Raw genomic sequence first — 9853 nt, forward strand, 5'->3', positions numbered from 1 at the left:
ATATGTGTGTAACAAAATTATATTTACATTTTTTTCAATAAAATAGGACAATTTTGCATAAAAATTAATATCTTAGTTCGATTTCTGATTATGTATAAGTTTGAGCTTACATTTACGAGTTACTTATATCACAGAACTGCCAAAATGTTTTCACATGGTGTAAAACATGATTATTATTCAATAATTCTTCTTGTAGCAGTTTATGAGTGCTAAATGTGCATGAGTACAGCTGAAAAAAAATCAACATAGGAGAATATTTGGTCAGCGTAGAATGTGTAAATATTTTGATTACTGATTAATACTGTTAGCAAAATTATAAACTCACAAAGCATGAAGACTAGGAAAAACAGTTGAGTTCATATTGGTAAATTTCTTCGGAAACTGCATGCTTTCTGCATTCCCATTTCTTTCAGTGTTACTCAGGACCTTGGTTAACAGTTTAATTCTATGGGTCTGCTAGGTTTGCTATATCCCCAGAAACTCAACAATACTGGCACATACTGAACAACACCGATAAATATTTATTGAATGCAGCATCAAACAGTTAACCATTGTAGGGAGTAGAACTGTGGTTGCTAGAGGATGCGGATGGGAGGTGAGAGAAAGAAGGAATAGGGAAAAGTTGGTTAATGGATACAAACTTACAGCTAGATTGGAAGAATAAATTCTAGTGTTGTATAGTAGTGCTAGTTGTCTATACCAAAAATTAATTGTATGTTTTCAAATGACTAGAAGAATTCAGATGTTTTCAATGAAAGGAAATGATAAATATTTGCAGAGATGGGTATGCTAATTACTCTCATTTGAACATTACACATTATATACATGTATTGAAAACCCACTTCCAGAGTAACCGTGGTTACTAGAGGTGGAAAAGGGGAAGGGAGGTAGAGGGGGATTGGGAGGGGGTCTAACGGGGAGTTGGCTAATGGACACAAACAATGATTGTGCATTGTAACGGTAAGTTAACTATCCTGATCTAACCATCACATATTACACAACTATTGAAAATCAACGTTACACCACACATGTATGTATAATAAATTACCTTTAAAAATTTTTAAAAAGAACTATCACTTTCTACCCCATAAATATGTACAATTATCATGTGTCAATAAAAAAAATAATAATAAAAATTTAAAAAGCAAAACAAGAGAAGAAAGTTCAATGGAACATATCAAAAGAGCAAAAAAAAATTTATTAGATTTTTCTTATCTGTAATAAAAACTGTGATATAATTCGTTGATTTTGATGATCATCACAGCACTTATTATTCACAAGTTGTCTGATAGTGAACTTTTTTACACATTTTATTTTGAGAACAATTATTTGACAGAAATTTGTTATTCCCTATAGAGGTAGTGATAAACATTAGAAGCTGAGTTTTAGAATCTAGTTTTCTTTCACATTATGTACATCTCCTATTTTTTGAGATGTTATGAGCTTCCATCTTTCATTTTAAGAAACATTTTCATGTCATCAAATACACATTATGACAAACACATTGAATTGAGGTTTCTGAACATCATGGTCTGCAAGACCAAATAAAGCATTGGGAGTGGAAAAACTTCAATAAGAACTTGTTTCATTAGGGATTAATCTCAGTGAAAAATATGTTCATAAAAAACAATGAAATATGTTCATATATAACAATTAAATAATTACTACATATATTCTCAAAGTAGTTCACAGTATTGATATTTATTATTTTAAATATGTTATGATTTGTTTCCGCCACATCCTTTCCTACAAAAATTCACTCAAATAAATAACTGAATCAGAATTAAAATTGATAAGAATCAAGTTAACGAAAAAACAAAAGTAATTGAATAGCAATACTCCTGTAGTAGTTTACCTATGACAGAGCGTCTTTGTTATTAAGGACAATTTTCCCCATATCCTTCTCCTTCGTCTTTTTCTTGAGCAGATTTGGTATCAAGTATACATTTATTAATGTTTGCTTCATCAGATAAAATAATTTCAGGCAATTTACATTAAAATAATAAAACACAACCAAACATTTTAAGAAGAAGCCAAATGTTTATTGAGGTTCGATTTTGCATCAAGCGATATATGCACATTATTTTACTTAATTAGCAAAATAAAATAAACAGAGAAAAACCTGTGACGTACATATTCTTCCATACAGAAAAAGAAAGGAACCATACTTGGTCCTTACAACTTGCTCAATCATAAGTTGTCAAAGACCACTCACATTCAAATGCAGAGTTCTATAATGTCAAATTCCATGCTCTTATCACTGTACGAGTTCATCCAAAATATAAAGTTAAAAGTAAAATACTAAAGATGTAGGGAGAGAAAGAAATCCTGCTGAGGACTCATTAATAATAAAATGCAAAATTTAGTTCTGAGCATCTGAGAATCTAAAACTAGTATTTACCAAAATTGGTTACATAGTGGTCACTTTTGATATTCTCTAGGTTCAGTGAGCACACACCCTCCTTTTGAGCATTCATTTTCTCAAATAAGCTTTTGATAGGAGCAGCTATGTACACAATTAAGTTGAAATCTTAGGCAAAACACATACAAGAAGTATTTTCTTACTTTTAGTAAAAAAAAAAAACCCTCTATCCTCTAAATACCGAGTATATAGATGACACGTGATATCTTATTGAAAGATGGATGCACATGAACTACATTCTGGCCTTAAAGGTGTGTGGAGTGCACCAGAGATCCATATGCTTAGGAATATTAGTAAAATGAATCTGAACTTTCTTTTGTTTTGTTTCAAACAGAGGCCAAATAAGCTTATGTAACCAAACGAATGACTGATTCACATACTATGCCATGGGGTCTTACCCTGGAGTCCCCTACGGCTTGTACTGTGATGGTCCTTTGGTATATTTTTTTCTCTATTTGATGTTAAAGGATCAGGAATAGAGTTTTAAAGAGCAACATGAAAGTGCTATAAGGTCTTCAATCCAAAGGTTATGAAAGATGATTTTATGAAGAAAATCAAAGGTACTCTATTTGTAACAGACTACCTATTTCAGAACTATTATAAATATTTCTTTAGAGTCAGAATATTGGATAAATAGAGAGAAATAATCTCCTAGAATAAATACCAGTTAGAAGTAAAATCTAATTAAATCAAATATCATTTCAATAAAAACACGTAAAGCATTTATACTCCACAGGTATATAATGTTTTACAATTTGCAAAGAAAATTTTCAGTAGAAGGGGTGATTCAAAATCAAAGGCACTTGCAAGTATTTTAAAATAATATAACTGGTCAAACATGGGGAAATGTTATACATTTTACGGTTGAAATCTGAGTCACCAATTCCCCTCTCTAAATCCTACTTTTGGTAATCATAACAATAACCAACATTTGTAAGTTTAAATGACTTTCTTTAAAAACATATATTTACTGATTTAAGGTTCATAGTATACCATACTTTTGAGGTAGATACTCATATTACTAGTATCCCTACTTTAATGGATAAGAAAATTAAGGTTTAATGAAGTTGAACTTCTTACTCAGTACTATGCCAAAATCAGTTCTGAAAACTTTAGATCACATGTTCTTTCTACTACACTAGATTCCTAGCTTCTATTCAATGGCCAAATCATTCCATTAATTCCAAAATGATAAAGCAAGTTTGTGGGCATCATGAAGGTCCTTGTATTAAATTTGGTAGGAATAGCACATGGGAATTAAGAATTTCAAAATCCCACAAAACTCTTTGTGTAACCAAGTGTGTTTTAGAAATGGTCAAACAAACATAAAAAATATAACTTTTTCCATGTATTCACAACCAAAAATCTTCAGTCTCTCATCTTTCTTCATTGCCCTCATTTCCACACATTCCACAGACCATTGTGATCTGTCTCTGTTTAGGTCACTGACAACCTTTCATTGCTAAATACAATGATTACTCTCAGTTTTTACCTAAATGGCTTCTCTTTCACAATCTGCTTTTCTGCACTTACTGCATTTGTTTTTGACACAGCCCTTACTTTCCTCTAATATTTTTTGAAGAAAAAATTTTGAAGATACAGAGTAAGATTCCTCTGTATCTCCCATCAGCTTTCTGAGCTGCCATGCTAAAGCTCCATTAGCTTAGTAGGCATTTCTCTAAGATTTTTTTCAGGAAACTCAAATCTGTTTATAGGGTAGGGATTTATTTTTTGTTCTTCAACTCAATTAAAGACAATACTGGCCTTATAGAAACATCTTTTGCCTATCTCTCTACTCTATGACTTCATCTGTCACTATTTCCCTGCTCCTTCACTCTGCTCCATCCTAAAACAGCTTTGCAATTTCCCTCAGCCTGTGATGCTCTTCCCCAGGGATCTGCATATTGCTCTCTGTCAATTTCAGGTCTCACTAAGGACTTGCATTCAGAATTTCTGCTATTCTTCTGCCTTCATCTCCTTTCCTGCCTATTTTTCTTCATAGTACTCACCATCATTTTCCATATTATATTTATTTTGTGTATCTGTTTAATGCTTTCCTTCCTTATGAGAAATCAAGTACCATACAATGAAGGATTTTTATCAGTTCTGTTTGCTGATTTAGCCAGATATAGCACTTTGCTTGTACGTTCAACTCACTGGATAATAAAATATTGAAAGAATAAAAGAACCATTTCTTTCACATATTTCCCACATAAAGAACTAAATATTATCAGTATTATCTTATTTTTCAACATAACCTAATGCAGTCGTACAGTATCATGGTTTGTTCTTAGGCGGTGTCTCTTGGCTCTTTTTTCTCACACCCAGTATCACAGTGACATCAGTGGTATACACCTCTAAAACACAGAGCTGTTCCTTTTGATCTCTCATAATAAAAGCATTTGCCAAAGGATAAAGTTCAAGTCTATTATCATTTTACAGCAGGTTCTTCACAGTCTTGGCCTTATATGCAGTTTCATATTTTCACACTCTCCCAAATTATTTCCATAGTGTAAGTATATGAAACAAATTATTGTCACTTGACCATAGTCTTCTTTCTCATGTATTTGAGATGTTTTTTCTTACAGCAAAGTTAACTACTCCTCTGTTATCCAACTGGCAAATATTCTATCAAGCCTTCAAAATATCATTTTTATGATATCTTCTCTGACCCCTTCTGGAATAATTATCTCACATTATCCTCTCCTAAAATATTAGTTATTTCTGCCATCATTAGCATCATAATATTGTGCTCGTGTATCTTCCCGATCATGCTATGAGTATAATATCAATGATGAGCATTCAGGCATTTATAGAAAGAGGAAAACGTTGGGAGGTACAAAAAGCTAAAATTACACACATTGTTGAGGTAAGACAAACCTGGAAAAATTGAAAGAAGGTAAAGTATGGAAAATAAGTGTCTAGAAAGCTAGCATGCTATCAAAATATTGTAACAATATGCATCTGAGTTCTGGACAAACAGCATAGGCAACGAGGGACTAGACATAGACAAAGTGAATACTCGCAACGTTTAACTTGTGTTAACTCAACCATTAGTAAAGAAATATCGATAATTTATGCTTACTAGCTAGGGCTTAGTAAATTTATGGTAAATTCTTGTGCTATTAACCAGAGCAAGAAAGAAAGACTTTCTTCTATGAGTCCCCCAGTTGGCAGGAAAGTAAGTCCTAATTGGGAGATCAGTGAGTTTAAGTAGGGTCACTATCCCAGGGTGCTAACAAAGCAAAATTCTAGTACACCAGCAAAAAGGGTTAGAACAACTTTTGTAGGGGTCAGGAGTACAAGACACATTATCAGAACAAGAGTTTGTTAAGTAGTGCCTCGTTAGAAATCCCAGTCAATGGCTGAGATACATCAGAAGGACTAGAATTCAGACTAGAAGCGTGAGCTCAGTCACTAGAACTGAACTGCTAGGTTCAATTCTAACAAGTAGTGAGAATGATATAACAAAGAGCAACAGAATACGAGCCTTTAGCTAGTTAAATTCCTTCTAATTCACCTTTGGATTACTTCTAAGAACAAACACAGTGCAGGGAGTTATCAAGCGCTCCCATAATGAAGAAAAGGATGAATGGAAATGTCAGGAAGAAGCACAAGCCTATTTCATTTTCCCTTTAGGCTGTGACTTCCAATGCTTAAAAACAATGTTTTATCTACCTTTGTATAAGAATTGAGGACAACTGATAGCACTAAAAACGTTATTCCTTATTTTGCTCAAATATTATTGATTGTGCATCCTTGTTGAAAGAAGTGTGTAGGTGAAGGCTTTGTGCCAATTGGAGTCCTGGGTAAGAATCCCTGAATCAGATTCCAGGAACAAGGTAAAGGGTATGATAAGCCGCTCCCTACCTATGTGCTCCTTAATATTTATACATAAGTATTATAAGGAAAGTAAATCTTCAGAAATAAGTAAAATTAGAGGCTCATTACAAAAAGTTGGAAAATTTTAAATGCAATAAATCATTCATAAGCCTCTACCAAGGTTATAACTATTTTAAAATGATGTGTGATATAAATAAATGATTGATTAAATAAATAAAAGGGGGAGAATAGACAATTATACCATACAGAAGAATTTTAAATAGTTTATGTAGATATTCTTCCCTCAAAAACTGGAAATGTAACTCCTCACAGCTTAACTGTGGGCTGTGCAGAGTGACTTCCTTCCAAAGTGTAGAGTATGGAAAGGGGAGGAGAAAAAAATTAACTTTACAGTGGGGAAATTTGAAAAACTCCTACCTCTGCCAAGTCAACATAGAAAGTGATATATCTTGTTAATAGTTTCCTTGCATTGAATGTCCCCCTAAAACTTAATTTCCGCTATAACTGTTGAGGGTAGGAAATTCTGTTATGATCTTTGAAAGGTGGGGCCTTGAAGAGGTGATTGGATTGTGAGGACCCTGACATAGTGAATGGTTTAATGGTGGTCATGGGCGTGTCTGAGGCCTTTAAAAGGAGAATGATTGAAGAGATATCTCTCTCTCTGCTCCTCCATTCTCACCATGTGATACCCAATGTCGCCAAAGTCACCACCAAAGAAGGCCCTCACAGTAAGTGTTCCCTGGACTTAGGACTTCCCAGCCTTCAAAACTGTAAGCAATAGATTTAGTTTTCTTGTAAATGCCCAGTTCCAGGTATTCAGTTATAAGAAACAGAAATGGACTAATACAATTGTATGTATCTTTGATAGTATGGGATGAAAATTGGCACTCTGTGGTCTTTCTCCCAAGAACCCATAACCACATGCTGATCATGAGAGAAACATCAAACAAATCTCAATTGAGGCACATTCTACTTAATACCTGACTAGTACACTTCAAAACAACATACTGTACACCACAAATATGGACAAGTAAGCGTTAAAATGTTTTAAATTATAAAAAGAAAAAAAAAAAGCTCTCAATGTTATCAAAAACAAGGAAAGTTTAAGCAGTGGTCATAGTCTAGTGGGGCCTAAAGAGACGTGACAACTAAAAGTAAGGTGTATCCTCAATGGAAATTTTCAATCACAAAACATGATGTAAAAAAAAAAAAAAAGAAATCTGAACAAACTACAAACTTTAATAATAATACATCGATATTATTTCATTAACTATGACAAACATGCTTTACTAAAGTAAAATACTAATAATGGGTGAACTAGGTATGCGGTATATGGAAACTCAAGGTATTATCTTCATAATTCTTCTGTAAACCTAAATATATTTTTAAATGTAAATGTTTATTATTTTTTTAAATGATGTGTTTCTTATAGTTTTATTTAACTCTGTGCCTAGTATTTTTTCCAATTTTTATTTACCATTATATTGTGATAATGATCAAATATCATTATATCAGAAAATATAATTTCCATATATTTCCATGTGGGGCTGATTCATATGTTACCTATTTATTATTTTTGATTTTTGGTCATCTTGATTGCTTCTAGAGTTTTTTGTTTGTTTGTTTGTTTTTTATATATGGTGAACATCATAAATTTTTCTGACTTCTGGTATTTGTGTGTTTGGGGTTTTGATTTTAATTTCTTTCTTTTTCTATCTTTTTTTTTTTAAAGTCAATGGTCCTGAACTAAGTTTTTGATTTATATGTTGTAAGAAAGTTTTTTTTTTTTTAATTTACATGTCTAGGATATTAAATTACAGCTTGTAAGACTGATGAAGGTGAAGATTAAGATGGCTTAAGTAATTTAAAAATAGCCTAATTTAGATTTTCTTTCATTATCCATATGATATACAAAAAATAAGCATTCTTAACACACACATAAACAACTTTATATAAGAGACAAAATCTCCCTTGTTGGCAGACCAGTAAAACAGACTACTTATCCTTCTTTTCTCCTCCCCTCCTTCAGGGTTAGATCCTTTCTCAGTCCAGGAATTTTCCAATAATACAGTGTGACTAGACACAAATATAGAGACACTGGCTCCTCTTCAATTACAACTTGAATGCTCACATATGAGGAAGGGATTGAGTCTTAGGGTGTCATTACCTATTAATGATATTTGTCTTATTCTGTGATCAGGCCATAGACCTTTCTTGGTGCCTCACTTTGTCCATCAAAAGCAGGCCTATGACTCATTATGCATCTTAGAGAGTTTGACAGTATTTGCCTTATTTCCTTCTAAAACCCTCTTTTAAAAAGTGTAGGGGTATTTACATGTGCTTCATCTCATTGTGAAAATATTTAGTGATACTCCAGGTTAAAAATAAATTTACTCTTGATATAAATTTTATGACCAATTTATTTTGACTAGTAAAAATTATTTTGATTTAACTTTACACTGTAGATTAACTATCTTAACTGAAACATATTTACCATTAATTTAACTTATTTTCCTTTATGTGATAATCATGACAAATAGTGTAGGAAATGTCCACTCTAAGACTGAAACCTATTCTTATTTCCTCTACTGTCCAGTTAGGTAATAATTAGCAAAACATTAAAGAATAACCTATTTTGCTCCAAAATAATACTTCTTATCTGGTGAGTTAGGGATTGTGGAAATTGGTGCAGCTTACCATAGCATCACCCTGAAATAATTTTAGAAGGGAATATTATTAGGAAAAATTATGCCAAATTACTTGTCAAGTATCCATTAAAGGCTAAAATATTTTAATTGAATGAAACAAATATGTGTTACTATACTCTAACTATAAAGCTTACAGAAATTTCCAAAAATACAAGTTTGTATTTTGCTGGATTTTTTTTAAAAAATGTTGTCATTCTTTCTTTTAGCATTTCTGAATGTTTCTAAAAAATAATAATAATGTGATGGCCATTTTCTATTCTATCATTTGTCAGAGAGCAGAATAAAATCACTTGAAACTATTTATTTCCATCAAAGAAAATGAAATGTCTCTAATGAAAAGCTTCTTCAGAATGTTGACAGTCCGGTTTGAGAGCAAACAATAGGCAAAGTGAAACCAAAAAGCAGTGGAGAGTGAACACAGTAATTTATTCAGGCAATTAGAAAGAAAATTACATTCAACTGAGTACCATAATTGTTTTGAGGTCAGTAACTAAAATTTGTAATTAAACACACTTTATTTAGTACGTGAATAATCATGGCTTCACTCTCCTATCAAGTTGGGCATCAGAAAAATATTGAGTAAAGTGAAGTTACAGCAAATTATCAAACAAGATTTTGTTAAGCTTGGAAATTAAACTTACTACAATTTCTTTAAAATTAACAAATATTAGAAATTCTAATTTCCAGCATCCTGTATTCACAAAACACGTGGCACTGACATATTTAAACTCTTCCTGAGATGATGGAAAACAGTTTATTTTATGTACACTTTTTTTTTCTCTAATTTGGTATCCTTCTTATATCTACTGTTTTTAATGCCATTTCTAATATAAAATTATATAAATCCTGGCTTTGCCTGAATTCTATCAGTCTGAAATCT

Source organism: Galeopterus variegatus, unplaced genomic scaffold, assembly GCF_000696425.1.
Source record: "Galeopterus variegatus unplaced genomic scaffold, G_variegatus-3.0.2 Scaffold4160, whole genome shotgun sequence".
Classification (NCBI taxonomy): domain Eukaryota; kingdom Metazoa; phylum Chordata; class Mammalia; order Dermoptera; family Cynocephalidae; genus Galeopterus; species Galeopterus variegatus.